Here is a 17,095-nt window from a genome sequence, read left to right as displayed (position 1 = left end):
TTAATAGAGATAAGAATTACACTGAAGAATTTTACACTAATAAATCAATCAATAATCATTTATTAAACGCATGCTACATTCTAGGAATTATGCTAAGAGCTGGAAAACAGACAAAATAAAATCCCTCCTGCTCTCAAGAAACTTATAGATGCCCTGTGTAAGTGGCTACTTATTATGAGTTACTTAAAAAAATAGTCCTTTCCTTAATTTGAGACAAAGGCTAGATTTTAGATTCTTTTCTTTCCCTTCTCTCTCTATTCTACCCTCTCATTTCCTTACCACAACACACATGCATATGTGCACATGCATAGATTTTCAGAGATTAAAACTCCCCATAGCTCCTTTAAACCTAATACAGAGCCCTTTACTTACCTCTGATGGAGAAATAGTGTCAGTCCCCAATCATACAAACTGTCTTGTTGTTAGTTGAAAGCCTAAGGATATCAAACAGAAATCTGAAACCTGAGAGGAAGACAGTTTGTTTTCCTGCAACAATGAGTGGGAGATGGGATTTGTAGGCTCTGACAAGCAGGGACACATTCATTCAGGTGTAATTTGTCTGAGGTCTACAGTAGACATGTGTATAGGAAGCTGTAGACTCTAAGCCACTTCTTACCTCCAGAAATGATCCTAGATAGCGGTGGTACTCCCCCCCCCCCCCACACCTTACTCCATATCTATCATGAGGCAGCTAAATTGGTTTCTCTAGTTTTGCTCACTCTGAGTCAATCCTTCCAGTCAGACAATAGGAATAAAACTCAGATTCTTCAGTCTAAAAGCTCTGAAAAAGGCAAGAGTAGGGCAAAAGCCAGAGTGGAGAGAGCAATAGATGAACTGATAGAGGAGCCTATTGGGGATCTTTCTATACCCAATCTCATGGTCCTCTGGGAAGAAGTGAGCCAGTGCCTTATACCTGGGGAGTTATCTCCACTGTTCCTTCAGATGTCTCCTATCCAGCCTGGATTTGTGATTCAACTTGGCTCAGAGGAAAATATTCCCTCATCTGAGTTAACATGACTATGAATTGGTTTTGCCAGCATCTAGGACTTTAATGCATCCTCAAAAGCATGTTTCATTTTTTGGCCAAGTGCCACCACTTCTTTACTTGCTAACTGATGGAGAATCTCTGAGAATCTCTGAGCATTCTTCCTGGAACTTAAGCCTGGAATGTTCTCTAAATATACATCACTAAAACAAAGTTTTTATTGAACTAATAGATGATCACTTTATTCACCTCAAACAAGCATTCTCTGTCTGCTTCACTGAACTGACCACTATTCTATGTCATACATTTTCATTTCTTATTTTATACGGTAATAAAATCCATCATATCATCAGAAAATGGGGATAGCTTTATCTCCCATTTACCTCTGTTTATTCCTTTAATTTCTTTCTCTGGACTTACTGTTGTTGCTATTATTTTCAGAACAATATTAAATAATAACGGGGTGAGTCAGCATCCTTGCCTTATTCCTGTGTTTATTGTGAAAGCTTCAAGTGTATTTTCTCTCCATATGATGCTTTTTTTTGTTTCAGAGAGATTTATTTTTATGATCTCAAAAAAGGTTCCTCTATGCCTATACTTTGTAGGATTTTAGCATATAATAATGAAATTGTATTTACATATTACATGTATTATTTACATAAGTCCTAAATGTGTTAATGGCAGATAACCTGTCAGATATTGCATATCTAGCTGTTAAGGAGGCTAGATGGCACAGTGAATAGAGCACTGGCTTTAGAGTCACTGAGCTTTAATAAAGTCTTAGATTTTGCTGTGTGGCTCTGGGCAAGTCACATCTCTCTGCCTCAGTTTTCAAAAATGTAAAATGGGGATAGTAATAGCAGCTGTATCCCAGGGTTGTTGTAAGAACTAAATGAAATAATATTTGCAAAGTGTTTAGCACAGTGGCTGGCATGTATTAGGTGCCATATAAATTCTTATTCTCTTCTTCATTTTATTTATTTTGTGTTATCTTTTTTGCATATGTCATCATCATCATTATTTTGGAGGTAATTGGGGGTAAGTGACTTGCCCAGTGTCACACAGGTAATAAGAACAGATTTGAATTCAGGTTCTCCTGACTCCATGGTCAGTGCTCCATTCACTGCACCATTTAGCTGCCCCTTTTTTGCTTTTTTGTTTCTAGTTGTATTATTTTGAATATAATTTCCCCTTCTCTCATTTTCTCTTGTGTTTTTCTAGTAATATTCAGAAAGAATAATTTTTGTGGGTTTCTATGATGTTTTCCTACTTTTTCAAAGGTGAAGTCAAGTTCTTCAGCATTTGAAGGCATAAACAAATCAAATAACTCCCACAATAATGAGTATTTAATAACATAGAGAAGTCATTCACTAATTTGATTTTTTAAGAAAGAAGAACATCTAATTATTAAAGGAAAAAGAGACAACAATTAATGAAGAAGAAATAAATGAAAATTTCCTTTTTGGTAAGGAAACTAAAAAGATGGAGGATTATAATACATCCTAGTCACTGGGAACTGTCAAAACTCCCCAAAATAAAAATCAGCTGTCTCTAAGACACCAGGAACACTAAGTAGGCAACAAACTAATGAATTAACAACAGAAAATGCTAAACCCTAATCTATAATACATTTATTCAGAACCTTAACTATCCTTTTATACTCTGGTAGGGAATCACCAACTAACCAACAGGCTTATAACTCTGGGATCCATTTAGCAATTTTATTGCTACCGTTGTAGTCTCTACCAACACATCCTATCAGTACCCTTACTCCACCATTCTGTGACAATAAGCAACAGATCTCAACTCTGACTCTTTTACTCCCCCATGTAGTGGAGTGGAGACACCAGAAAGCAGAAGCATACTCTTCATTAGAGAGTAATATGCCACATTGCTCAGTTGAAGAACTGAAGAATCACAGGAACTAAGACAGGGTACCTGTGTGGGGGGAGAGGGGGACAGGGGTGGATGATGGAATGGAGACCAGTCTTGAAGGAAAAAGGACTGCTATACAATTTGGGCCAGATCCATTCCTCAAGAAGTTACAAAGAACAGGCAATAAAGCCAATGAAAAGTGAATTTCCAATATGAGAGGAGGATGAGGCAACTTTAATCTAGTCATTTGAAGATCTGCCATCAAAAGGGAATAAGTCGGAAAGATTTAAATTACTCAGGAAGAATACTTAGAAACCTTGAGCATGAGGAGGTAAGTCAACAGGAAAGAATATAAATCAGAAGAGTAGATGACTAGTAAGACATTTGAGTGAATTTTTAACAATTCTAAATAAATACTATAAAATGAAGGAAATCAAATCAGTGCCTAATGAAGGAAAGCTCCCCAAATATTTCCAAGAGAGCATGGAACCACAGCGGATGTTTTTGAGTAGTTTCAGAGAAAGAAGAATTCTGAAATAAAATTATGGCCTTCCCTGACGAAAACAACTGGCAGGATAGAAAAATTTTAATCCACGGTGTTAAATCCCTCCAAAGAAGCAAAATAGAGAACAAATATTTGAAAATATAAATGTATAGAAGAGAAACATAATTTACAATAACATTAAAACAAACTTGATCTTTATATCAGCAAGACATACTAAGATAAAATCCAAGATTGCAGAGAAAACTTGAGGTTTGTAGATATTCGAGAACAACACAAGTAAAAGAGCAAAAACAATATCATGTGATGGTTGATCTGTTGCCAAGCCCTAGCTGACAGAAGAGAGTCAAATTTGACCATTGATTGACTCAACTCTATCCCAAGAAGTTCTTAAGTGTCCAACAACTGGCTTGATCAGCTACATTTAAATTTAGCAAGGTTAAACAAGGCTAGCAAAATTTCACCTTAGTAAATTTCATCTAATCCATGTACCTAAGGTTAGCAAACTTTAATTATCACAGTATGTTTTTAGTCTTTTATTTTTTCCCAAGTACATGTCAAGACAACTTCTAGCTTTCATTTTAACAAGATTTTGAGTTCAAAGTTTTTCTTCTTCCCTTTCCTTCCCTCTTCTAAAAATGGTAGGCAATTTGATATAATTAATGTATATATATGTATATACACACACACATATATATATATATGCTATCATGTAAAATTTATTTCCATATTAGTCACAGTTCTGAAAAAAAGCAGATCAAAAAGAAAAAAAAAGAATAAAGTAAGTGAAAAATATGTGCTTTGTTCTGCATTCAGAGTCCATCAGTTCTTTGTCTGGATGGGGATAACATTTTCTTTCATGAGTCTTTTGCAATTATCTTGTATTATTGTGCTTCAGAGAAGAGCTATCATTCATAGTCAAACATCATACAATGTCGCCGATACTATGTACAATGTTTTATTGGTTCTGCTCATTTCACTTTGCATCAGTTTGTACAAGTCTTTCCAGGTTTTTCTGAAATCTGCCTATTAATCATTTCTTGTTGCACAATAGTATTCTATTGCATTCATATACCATAGCTTGTTCAACCATTCCCCATTTGATGGATATACCCTCAGTTTCTAATATTTTCCCACCATATACAGGGTTGCTATAAATATTTTTACACTTATAGGACCATTTCCCTTTTTTTGCAGTCTCTTTGGGATACTGGCCAAATAGTGCTACTGTAGGATCAAATGGTATGCACAATTTTATAGCCTGTTGGGCATAGTTGCAAACTGCTCTCTAGAATGGTTAGATCATTCACAACTCCATCAACAATTCATTAGTATTGCAATTTCACAACTCCATCAACAATTCATTAGTATTCCAATTTCCCACATTTCCAATATTTATCATTTTACTTTTCTATCATATTAGCCAATATGATAGGTGTGAGATGCTACCTCAGAATTATTTTAATTTGCATTTCTCTAATCAAAAGTGATTTAGAGCACTTCTTCATATGCTGATAGATAGCTTGAATTTCTTCATCTGAAAACTGCCTGTTCGCTTTGATGATTTACCAATTAGGGAGTGACTTGTATTCTTATAGATTTGACTCAGTTCTCTATATATTTGAGAAATGAGGACTTTATCAGAGATACTTGCTACAAATACTGTTTCCCAGCTTCCTGCTTTCCTTCTATTCTTAGTTGCATTGATTTTGTTTGTACAAAAACTATTTAATTTAACATAATCAAAATGATCTATTTTGCATTTCATAATGCTCTCTATATTTTATTTGGTCATGCATTCTTCCCTTGCCTGCAGATATGACGGGTAGATTATTCCTCAGTACTGAATAAGTGAATTAATTTTGGTAGAATTGTCATTTTTATTATGTTGGCTCAGTCTACCCATGAGCAATTGATACTTTTCTAATTGTTTAGATCTGACTTTATTTGTGTGAAAAGTGTTTTGTAATTAAGTTCATATAGTTCCTGAGTTTGTCTTGGTAGGTAGAATTCCATGTATTTTATATTGTTTACAATTATTGTAATTGAAATTTCTCTTTTTATCTCTTGCTGCTGGACTTGGTTAAATAAAGAAATGCTGATGATTTATGTGAATTTTTCTTATACCCTGCAATTTTCTAAAATTATTAATTATTTCAGGTAGTTTTTAAGTGATTCTCTAGGGTTCTCTGGGTATATCATCATGTCATTTTCAAAGAGTGATAGTTTTGGGGCAGCTAGGTGGTGCAGTGAAAAGCACACTGGCCCTGGAGTCAGGAGGACCTGAGTTCAAATCCGACCTCAGACACTTAACACTTATTAGCTGTGTGTCCTTGGGCAAGTCACTTAACCCCAATTGCCCTGCCCCCCTAAAAAAAAGACATAAACAAGAGTGATAGTTTTGTTTCCTCGTTGCCTGTTTCCTCATTTGTTTCCTCATTGTCCTTCAATTTCCTTTTCTTCTCTTATTGCTATAGCTAACATTTCTAATACTATATTGAATAAAAGTGGTGATAGTGGGAATCCTTGTTTCACCCTAGTCTTATTGATAATGTTTCTAGCTTATCCCCATTATACATAATGCATGCTGATGGTTTTAGATAGATATTGCTTATTACTTTAAGGAATGCTCCCTTTATTCTCTAGTGATTTTTTTTAATAGAAATGGGTGCTGTATTTTTATCAAAAGCTTTTGTCAATTGAGATATTCATATGATTTTTGTTGGGTTTACTATTGATGTGGTCAATTATCTTGATAGTTTTCCTAATATTGAACCAACCCTGTATCTCACTTGGTCATAGCATATGATCCTTATGATACATCACTGTAATCTCCTTGCTAGTATTTTATTTTTAAATTTTCCATCAATATTCATTAGGGAAACTGGTTTAAAGTTTTCTTTCTCCATTTTCACTCTTCCTGGTTTAGGAATATATCAGCATCATATCTGAGTTATAAAATTGGTAGGATTCTTTTGCCTACTCTTCCAAATAGTTTATAGAGTATAGAGATTGTTCTTTAACTGTTTGGTAGATTTCTTTTGTGAATCCATCTGGCCCTGGGGATTTTTTCTTAGGGAGTTCATTGATGCTTGTTCAATTCCTTTCTTTTTTTCTAAGATGAGGTTATTTAAGTATCCTATTTTTCTTTTGTTAGTGTGGACAATTTATATTTTTGTAAGTATTCATCCATATTTCTTAGATTATCAGATTTAATGGTATATAATTAAGTAAAATAGCCCCTAATAATTACTTTAATTTCCTTTTTCATTGAGGAATTCACCCTTTTATCATTTTTAATACTGGTAATTGGGTATTCTTTCTTTTCTTAAATCAAATTTACCATTGGTTTATCTGTTTTTTGTTTTTAATTAAAATTTGCTCCAGATTATCAAATACAGAAAACTAAGAAGATTGTTTTGTGAATTAATTTAAAATTACACATTGTATCTAGAAGCAGATACATAAGTTCTTATACAATTATTTTCCAAAAATGTGCAAGAAATAACTCAGTGCTCAGTAGAAATGTTACACCTGGTTTGAAACATACAGAAAAGTGTAAACTGCAGTAATCTGGATTGCAAGTATTAATTTTATAGCCCTCTATCATCACTATAAAATTTCTTTATCCCAACATATCTTCTTAATATATATATATATATTTATTTATATTACCAGCTCCAAGTTCTTCTTATTAGTTAAATGATTTTCTTACTTTCAATTTTATTAATCTTTTCTTTGATTTTCAGGTTTTCCAATTTGGTGTTCAATTGGTGATTTTTTAATTATTCTTTTTCTACTTGGTTTTTGTTGTGTGACCAATTATTGGTCTATTTTTTCTCTCTATTCTATTGACATAAGTGTTTAGAGATATAAAACTTCCCCTAAGTACTGCTTTGGCTGCATCGCATAAATTTTGGTATGTTGTCTCATATTTATCCTCATCTTTAATCAAATAATAATGATTTGTTCTTTGACCCACTAATTATTTAGGATTAGATTATTGGGTTTCCAATTAATTTTAATCGATCTTTCCATGGTCCTTTATTAAATGTAATTTTATTACATTGTGATATGAAAAGGTGTGTTTAATATTTCTGCCTTTATGCATTTGTTTTTAAGGTTTTGAGCCCTAATACATGGTCAGCCTTTGTGTAGGTATTATACAGTGCTGAGAATGTGGTATATTCCTTTCTATTCCCGTTCAGTTTTCTACAGAGGTCTATCATATCTAACTTTTCTAAAATTATATTCACCTCCTTAACTACTTTTGTGTTTATTTTTTGTTAGAATTATCTAGTTCTGAGAGGGGAAAGTTGATTTCCCTCACTAGTATAGTTTCACTGTCTATTTCCTATTGTAATTCATTTAACATATCCTTTAAAAATGTAGATGTTATACCGTTTGGTGCATATATGTTTAATATTAATATTACCTCATTGTTTATGGTATTTCTAAGCAATATGTAATTTCTTTCCTTATCTCTTTAAATTAGGTCTACATTTGCTTTTGCTTTGTCTGCTTTTTATTCTACTAATACAGGTTGCTACTCTTGATTTTTTTTTTAAATTTTGACTACAGCATAATATATTGTGCTCTAGCCCCTTACCTTTATTCTGTATATGTGTCTCTCCTTCAAATGTGTTTCTTGTTAATAACATGTTCTAGCATTCTGTTTTTTCATCCATTCTGCTGTCTATTTCCATTTTATGGGTGAATTCATCCCATTTACATTCACAATTATGACTAGTAACTATGTATTTCCCTCCATTCTGTTCTCTCTCTCTCTCTCTCTCTCTCTCTCTCTCTCTCTCTCTCCCCCTCCCTCCTTTTATCCCTTTTCACCACTGTTTTACTACTGACCACCACCTTTTCCAATCTACCCTTCCTTCTATCACTATACCCCTTCTCTTATCCTCTCCCTTCCTTCTTCCCTATTTGGCAAAAAAAACCCAAACTGTATACTTTATTCCCTCTTTGAGACAGTTCCAATGAGAGCAAGGCTCAAGGGATACCCACCCCCATCTTTCCCTTCACTAATAGGTAATAGGTCTTTTGTACCTCTTCATATGAGATAATTTACCCCACTTTACCTCTAACTTACTTTTTCTCCTAGTGCAATTCTCTTCCTCTCCCCTTGATTTTGTTTTTTGGATATCATCCCATCAAAGCCAATTTATACCCCTCCCTGTGTTTATATATACTACTTCTAACTGCCCTAATGTGATAAAGTTCTTAATAGTTACAAGTATCATCTTCCCATGTAGTGATGTAAACAGTTGTAGCACCAACACAATATACACAGAGCTAATGGCCATTGTAAATATGCTTGCATAGTGTTCAATTACAAAATATAACAGACTCTCCATATGGAAGACAAAAGCAAAACATTTATTCATACAGCAGAAAACTGAATCCCAAAACCAGTAAGCCAATTCCATCATAGTGGCAGAGATGTTAATAATCCATAACAGCACAGAGAGCCACAGCATCCTTTAGCCTTCCCACAAACCAACATTTACTCACAAGCCAGTCTCCCTAAGGTGTGTCCTCTCCTCTCTCCAATCTCTAACTGCTCTGGATCCCAGTTTCCTGTGGGCTCTGCTCCACTCTTCAGCAAACTCATCCCACCACAGGCTCCAGGTGATTACATTTAGCCTATTAGGGGGCAGGGTATATCTTCAAAGCAGGGAAGATCTTTAAATTCACTTAGACTTATTAAGGGGCAGAGAAGATCTTCAAACTCCCTTAGGTCTAATAATGGGCAGGGAAGACCTTAAATTTCCAAATACTGTTACAAGAGTTTAACATTTTTGAATCCCTTATGTTTTCTCCTGCCTGTTTACTTTTTACTGTTTTACCTTTACTTCTCTTGAGTCTTCTATTTGAAAAATCATATTTTCCATACAGCTCTTATATTTTTAGTAGGAATGCTTGAAAGTCCTCTATTTCATTAAATGTCTCTTTACCCTTGAAGAGTTATGTTTAGTTCTATAAGTAGATGATTTTTGGTTGTGATCCTCACTTCTTTGCCCTCTGAACTATCATACTCCAAGCCCTTTGATCCTTTAGTGTTGAAGCTTCTAAATCCTGTGTAATCCTAACTGTATTTCCACAATATTTTAATTGTTTATTTCTGGCTGCTTTTAATATTTTTTCCTTGACCTGATAGCTCTTGAATTTGGCTATGCTATTCCTGAGAGTTTTTATTTTGAGATCTCTTTCAGGAGGTGATAGGTAGATTCTTTCAATTCCTATTTTCTCTTTACTTTTGGAATATGAGGCAATTCCCCTTGATAATTTCTTGAAATGTGATATCCAGGTTCTTTTATTTCATCATGGATTTCAAGTAGTCTAATAATTCTTAAACTGTCTCTCTTGGATCTATTTTCCAGGTCAATAGTTTTTCCAATGAGATATTTCACATTTTCTTTTATTTTTTCATTCACATGATTTTGCTTTGTTTTTTTCTTGATGTCACATGGAGTCATTAGCTTCCACTTGCCCAGTTATAATTTTTAAATAATTATTTTCTTCAGTGAGCTTTTGTACTGCCTTTTTCATTTGGCCAATTCTTTTTAAGGAATATTTTTCTAAACTGAATTTTTGTGCAACTTTTCCCCCCATTTTGGTCAATGTTGGATCCTGCTCCTGGGTGGAGGGAGCACTGTCCCAAGCTTTTTATGTTGGAGCAGAGGGTCTCTCTGTTGGCTTGCTGTGTGAGGAGCCTGGGGATTTGCCTCTGGCCTGCTGCAGTGATCACAACTGTCCTGTACCAAGGTGTCGGGTCTTGCTACTGGCTTGCTGGGGCATGGCTTGCTGCTGGATTTCTCTGAAGCCTCCTGAACTAGATTGAGCATTCCTTTTACTTAACTAAGACATTCTAAGTGGACATTCTAAGTAATCTTGGGATGGAAAATTGTTTCACTCTACCCTTTTGTTGGTTCTGCCACTCCAAAATTCATTTTGAGGGGTTATTTTATAGTTGTTTGGAGGTGAATTTGGGAGAGGTCAAGTGAGTTCCTACCTTATTCTGCCATATTCATCTACCCTCCCATAAAATCTTTTTGTAAATTCTGAAGAAATAGATAACCAAAGAGCTCACAGAGGTTATGAGCAGAAAGTCTTCTTTATTCCATTGGAGGAGAAACTAGACATGCATGTGGTTTGTTCTAGGACCAACGATGCCAAAAGTAATAAGACTCTTTTTTTAGCTATTGCAAATATTCTAATAAGTGTTCTCTGGAAGGCATTTAAAACACCAGTTTGTGAGGATAAACTCCACTGGAGAGAGAGAAGACAGAATGCAGGTAGCCATGCAGCTGAGGAATTTTCTTGATTTGGGGCAGGATCTGACAGTCTACTGTTTTCTAATCAGCCTTGTGCTGCTCTGTAATCTTGTATTTCTCTTTTTCTGTGTCATAAATCCCTCCTTCTTGGTGTCTAGGTTTACAGAGCCTCTTCTTCTTGAAGTAAGCATCAGTAAGATGATTTGGAATTTTCACAGCTGGAAGGTATCCCTGATAGAAGTGGCAATGACAAATTTCTGATGGGTCCGTCTTAGAGGAACACAGTTGATAGTCAGAGGTCCAGTCACTAGTAGGAAGCCACTAACCATCTGTCAGGAAAATCACTTGCTTGCCTCTGTGGCAGCCAATGAGCATGATCAGAACAGTGCCTGGGGTGATTCTAGCTCAAAGTCTCCTCACATACTGGCTGAAGGGCTTTTTGCCATGACTTAGCAGCTTTCTAGGGACATCCTCAGGAGGGGAATGCCTTGGCATTTTGCTAATCTTTACCACACAGGCTCCTCCATTCTTATCACCACCAAGAAGCTTTGAGATAGTGGCAGGAATTTTTTCTTTCTTTTTCCTTTCAATCTGGTTTTTTGGGGGCAGTGTATTTCTGCTTGTACATGGTTCTCTGGGAATACATTGCAGACCTGGAGTATCTACCAATCCCTCGGACCAGGACTGGGTTCCAACTGCAATGCTTTCAAGGCTTTTTTCCTTCTTTTCAGCTACATCTTCCTTTTTGTTCTCTTTTTTTTCCTTTTTGATATTCTTTTCCTTGGGGGGCTTATTTTCGCCATCTTGAGAGATGGAAAAGCATGACGCTAAGTCTTGATGCATATAGTTGTGGGTAGACAAAGAATCCAGCAGTGCAATATAGCTACATTGATGAAGTATAACAGCACAATGAGTAAGGTTGCCTAGTGAAAAAAGTCCATTCATATCAGGGCTTCGTGGCTGAGACATGGCTCCTGCTGGTGCTTGCTTGAGCTCAGGGACCATCAGTTCTGTGATTTAACAGCAGCAAAGTTCATCCAGAGGGTGAGCACAAAGGACTGTTGTTATGCCAAAATCAGGGTATGCTTTCTTGGTGGTTCTTAGTTATTGAAAACAAGATGTCTGCTAAAAATAGAAAAAAAAAGAGTCTTGGGGTGGGGTCCTAATATGCTTCTTTCTCTCCTTTGACACTACCACCCTACAAGTACAGGTTCCCTTCACCTCCTTCTTGGACGACTGCTATAGCCTAATGGTTGGTGTCTTTATCTCAAATTTCTTCCCAGTCTTTCTGCACTCAACTGTCAAGTTGATCTTCCTAAAGTTTAGGTCTGATCTTCCCACTATTACCCCACTTCTTTTATTTGACAAATTCCAGTGCTTTCCAGTTACCTCTAGGATCAAACATAATAAAATATGTTTGGATTTTAAAGTCCTGCATAACCTGGCCCCTTTCCACCTTTCTCAGTCTTCTTAATGCCTTACTTCCCTCCATATAGTATGTGGTCCTGTGTCATTGGACTCCCTAGTGTTCCTTAAGCACACACTCAGCCTTCACATTGTACATTTCCTGTCTCTCATGCCTAGAAATCTTTGCTTTCTCAGCCTCATCTTTTGGGTCCCTTCAAATATCAACTAAAGTTCCACTTTTTATGGCAAGACTTTTCCTGTCTTCCTTAATTTTAGTGCTTTCCTCTGAGGATATTTCTAATTTATCCTTGAACTCTTGTTTGTACATAGTTCTTTCTATGGTCTCTTCTTCAGTAGACCATGAGCTCCTTGATAGCAGGGACTATTAATTTTTAGGGGATAGATTACTTTTAGCATTCATTTAAAAACATTTTAGTTCTCAATTTTCTCTTTTCCTTCAAATGCTCTTCCCACCCCGACTCACTGAGAAAGCAAGCAATATGTTATAAATTATACATGTGAAATCATGAAAACCATATTTTTGCATTAGACATGTTGCAAAAAAGAAACAAAGAAAAAGGGGAGAAAAGAATGCTTCAATGTATACTCAGAGTGCATCAGTTCTTAGTGTTTTTCTTGATGTGTCTTTAGGAATTGTCTTAGATCATTGTCTTGATCAGAATACCTAAGTCTTTCACAGTTGATCATTATAATAATATAGATGTGTACAATATTCTCCTGGTCTGCTCACTTCACTTTGCATCAGATTTCCCAGGTTTTTCTGGAACTATTTGAGTAGGGACAGTTTTTGTCTTTTTTCATATCCCTAGAGCTTAGCACATATTATCCTAATTTAATAAATGCTTCTTAATTTGACTTGACCTCATTGATGTAATTTGATGAGATAAAAGATACAATATGTATAAGATATCTATTTCTAATTTAAAAAATTGGTAAACGAATTTCAAGTTTTTCCAAATAAGTTGTGGTCCAACCAACTCTAGATACTCCCAGACTTGCTTTTTATTTTATGGTTTGATTAAGTAAGTTATCAGAATAATTTGGAAGGAAATCATTCTAGTGATGCAGGGATATTGTAGGACTCAAAAGGAATTGCAGGCCATAATTTAAATAAGAATGTAGACTGAAGAACCTGCAAAAGTAGAAGAAAAAAAGGAGTGAAAATAAAGACAATATAAGTGCATTGATTTTTGCTGGCTATGACTGTTTGTGCCTAGAAAATATCCAGGGATGTGGTTACAAGGGCAATGAGCCCACTACAAGGCAGCTTCAATCTAACAAATATTAGCTTAGGAATGGAGAGGGGCCAAAAACATTCAATAATAGATAAAGAAAGCCAAACAGAGAATATTAAAATTGAAAAAACAGAGCAGCTGATAAGTCTAGCTTAGTGGTGATAGCCACTCTCTTGATGACATTTCGAGTTTGTATCAATGGCTCTGCAGTATCACAAGCATGGGTTACACTAAAAATCTGTTTTTATGTTCACATATATTCCCCGTGTTTGCTCCAATGCATATGTTCTTTGTTAACATGCATTCCCTATGTTCCCATTCACACACATTCCCTGACCATGTGTGTCCTTCTAAACATATTTTTAAGAAGCACATGTTCTCTTCATGTTTCCCCTTTCACATTTGGTGATGGTATCCCTATATGTGAGTATGATACCTCATTACTTTTTTTTTTACGTGTTCCTTGATCTGTTTGAACTGAGGCAACTCTGGTTTGTCTTATAAAAATATGTACTTATGAGAGATCATGAGTTAGGGTTCTGATTACATACTAACCCACAAAATATTTCAAACTTGAAGTGATTTTCTTGTGCCATCAGTTGATGTGGGTCCCATGTGTGAGAGGCACTCTGGGTATTGCAAGTATTTTTTGCTCATTTACCTCCACCCAGTTCAAAACTGAGAACTTAAGAGTTATTCAGTTACTTAGAACACTAACATACCCAGGGGAGAAGTTGCATCAATAAAATAAAACATTTAACTGAAAATGAAATATTTAGTAGAACAACCAAATCAATCTCAGTTCATATCCCAGGAAAGTGTTATCACCTCCATTTCTCCTAGAGTTCTGGGGAACTCAAGTTTTAGAAAAGCTTTCCAACCACATGGACCTTATAAAAAAGCCAAATTGGGCAAGATTTTTCTGTATTCAGGATTATTGATGAGAAGCATCACCTACACAATGTTTTCATTTCCTCAGGGATAATCAACTAGTCACTGAAGCTCTTTTGCTGTTTAGACATTATTTCTCCTTGCTCTGTGGACCACAAGAAATTATCTGGGTATCCTGAGTTCCTAGATGTTCTACTGCAGTCTCTGAAATGCCTTAAGTCTTAGAAAATTATGCAGAAATCCTCATTAAATCTCTATTTTCATAGAATTCTATCTTTACTATTCTTGTCTCTGTCTAGTCATATAACATTATGAGAAATGGAATCTGCCTCTGAGAATTTGAACTCTGGGCCTAGTTATTTTGGGAAATGTAATCTTTTTTCCCTGTAAGATAGGTCTATTGCATGTAACTGAGTTTTGAAAAAAGAGAAAGAAGATTGTTTGCTTTCTTTTCAAGTGGAATGATTTCCATCTAACAACTTAAGGAACAATTTAGAAATCATATACTTGTCTTTATGGCATCCAGGTATATTTGTGTGAACTCTAGAAGTGTAGACTTAAGCTAGGCCAATCAATTCCCTTGAACTATTTGACCATGAAGTAGCATAACTTAAAAACAAGAAAAAAATTTCTTGTTTCTCCAGTTTTAGTGCTCTGTCCTACCCAAATTGGATTTTTTAAATTTTGAGTAGATTTGCATATATACATATTCACACACATATGTATATATACATGCACATATATATACACATGTATGTATGTGTATTTGTGGGTACATAATATGCATATAATTTCCCAGAATTCAATGCAAATGCATAAGGCAGGTATTATTTTGTTCTTGCCTTTGTATCTTTACAGCCTAGCACATAGTAGATGTTTAATAAATGATTATTGAATTCAATAAAAATAAGACAAAAGAACATATAAATAAATAATTAAATATATAGTCATGCATACTACACAAAATATAAAATAATTACATTTAATTTCCATGGTTATGCTTTGATAGGTTCATTATCTCCTTGATTTGCGCATTCCTTCTGCTGATGGATATGATAATTTATTTAAACCTTCTAATCTGGTATAATAGGCAAATTGTGGCACAGTAGATAGAGTATACAACTTAGAGTGAGAAAGACCTGAATTTGAATCTTGTCTTATATACTGACTAGCTGTGTGACTCTCACTCAACCTCTCTGTGCCTCAGTTCCCTCATCTGCAAAACACTGACAATAATAACATCTAACTCCCCAGGTTTTTGTGAGTATCAATTGAATAAACATTTGGAAAACACTTTGTAAAACTTAATGCTATAAATGTTAGATGTTATGATAATGAAGAAGATAATTGATGATGATGGTGATGATTTTAATTAATATCTACCTGAAATTCTCAGCAGTCAATCTACCTAGTGTTTTGGAGTCTTTCTTATGGTCCTTTTAATACTTAAGAATGCAGGATTTTCATATGTGACTTGTCCATACCTTATTTAGTGTTAAATATCATTTTATAACATCTTTTATATGTGTAGTTCATTTCAAGTCAGTTTTATTCAAGAAGGTACAAAGTCCCTGCTATGTTCCAGACACTCTGCTAGGCATAGTGAATACAAAGACAAAAAGGAATAAATCCCTGTCTTCCAATAGTTTATGTTTTACTGGGGAGAGATAAAATATTCACAGATTAATATAAAACAAAGGCATGAGAAGAGCTAACATAGCAACAGAGGGGATCCATGATTTGTTGAGAAGTGACACTTTACCTGCACCTTGAAAGAAGATAAGGATTTTAAGAGGTGCAGATGATAAAATGACACATTGCAGATTGTGGAAGTGGATGGGGAAGGAGTAGAATAATTGCAGAGAAAAGCTAGTAGTTCAATTAGAATGAAACATAGAGCTCGTGAAGAGGAGTAAAGGAACATAAGATTGAAAAGAGAAAAGAAAGACATACAGGATTTGGATAAAAAAGGTCATTGTTGGTAATTGGACCCACCAAATTTCTTTTCCTTGTCCTTTGTGTCCCTTTCACTTTTGATTCTTCTGGAATTATGTTACTTTATAATTCACAGCCATAGGGAATTACCACAAGAATGTTGGTGTTATAAAAATATCTTGCACACATTAAGCACGATATAGATATTAGCTAATAATATTAGCTAGCTATAGATGAAAAACATATTTTTGGAATGCAGAGATAATGTTTTATCAGGACAATACTATATCTTGAAGTAGAATACTCCAAGTTTTAAGATTATGCTTGAAGTTTGAACCACAGCAACTCACCTCAAATTACTCATGTCAAATTCCCCAACCATCCCCATTTCCCTTGGACCTCTTATATAAAATCAACATAGTCAGGGAGCAGAGTCAAGATGGTGGAGTAAGAGCAGGGATTTACTTTAGCTCTCACCCAAACCCCTCTAAATAACTCTAAAAATGACTCTACACAAATTTTAGAGTTACAAAACTCATAAAATGACAGAGTGAAGTAAATCTCCAGCCCAAGACTGCCTGGAAGGCTAACAGAAAGGCTCTACCACACCTGGCTGGGAGTGGAGCAGTTTGGTGTGGGCTATGCCAGCACAGACAGGACCAGAGCAGGCCTCATGGGACTGAATCACTGCAGCTGTGGTGGGTCCCAGGCTTCTCAACCCACAAATGCCAAAGATAGCATAGAAGGTCAGTGGGAAAACTCTTTGGGACCTGGGTAAAAGAGAAGTGCAGTCTGGCTGGGATCTGGCCCCAGCCCCAGGGTTGCCAGAGGTGGCTGTGGTGGCAGCAGCATCAGCAGCATCAGCAGCTTCTAATGAAACTCTGGGCCCACAGATGGTGGGGGATGAAGCAGCTGATATAAAACTCTTGAATCCTGGGACAGTACACCTACCCTT

At 35.5% G+C, this 17,095-nt stretch overlaps 1 pseudogene; it reads right to left on the bottom strand.

Moving 5' to 3' along the window:
* Window positions 1–10,863: 10,863 nt before the first annotated feature.
* LOC138149010 (large ribosomal subunit protein eL6-like) lies at window positions 10,864–13,929 on the bottom strand (annotated as a pseudogene).
* Between the last annotated feature and the right edge of the window lie 3,166 nt (window positions 13,930–17,095).

The sequence above is a fragment of the Petaurus breviceps genome, unplaced genomic scaffold (genome assembly GCF_028583685.1).
Source record: "Petaurus breviceps papuanus isolate PSGF00001 unplaced genomic scaffold, PetGlider_PUasm1.0 90845, whole genome shotgun sequence".
Classification (NCBI taxonomy): domain Eukaryota; kingdom Metazoa; phylum Chordata; class Mammalia; order Diprotodontia; family Petauridae; genus Petaurus; species Petaurus breviceps.
This window is presented reverse-complemented; position numbering and strand designations above follow the sequence as displayed.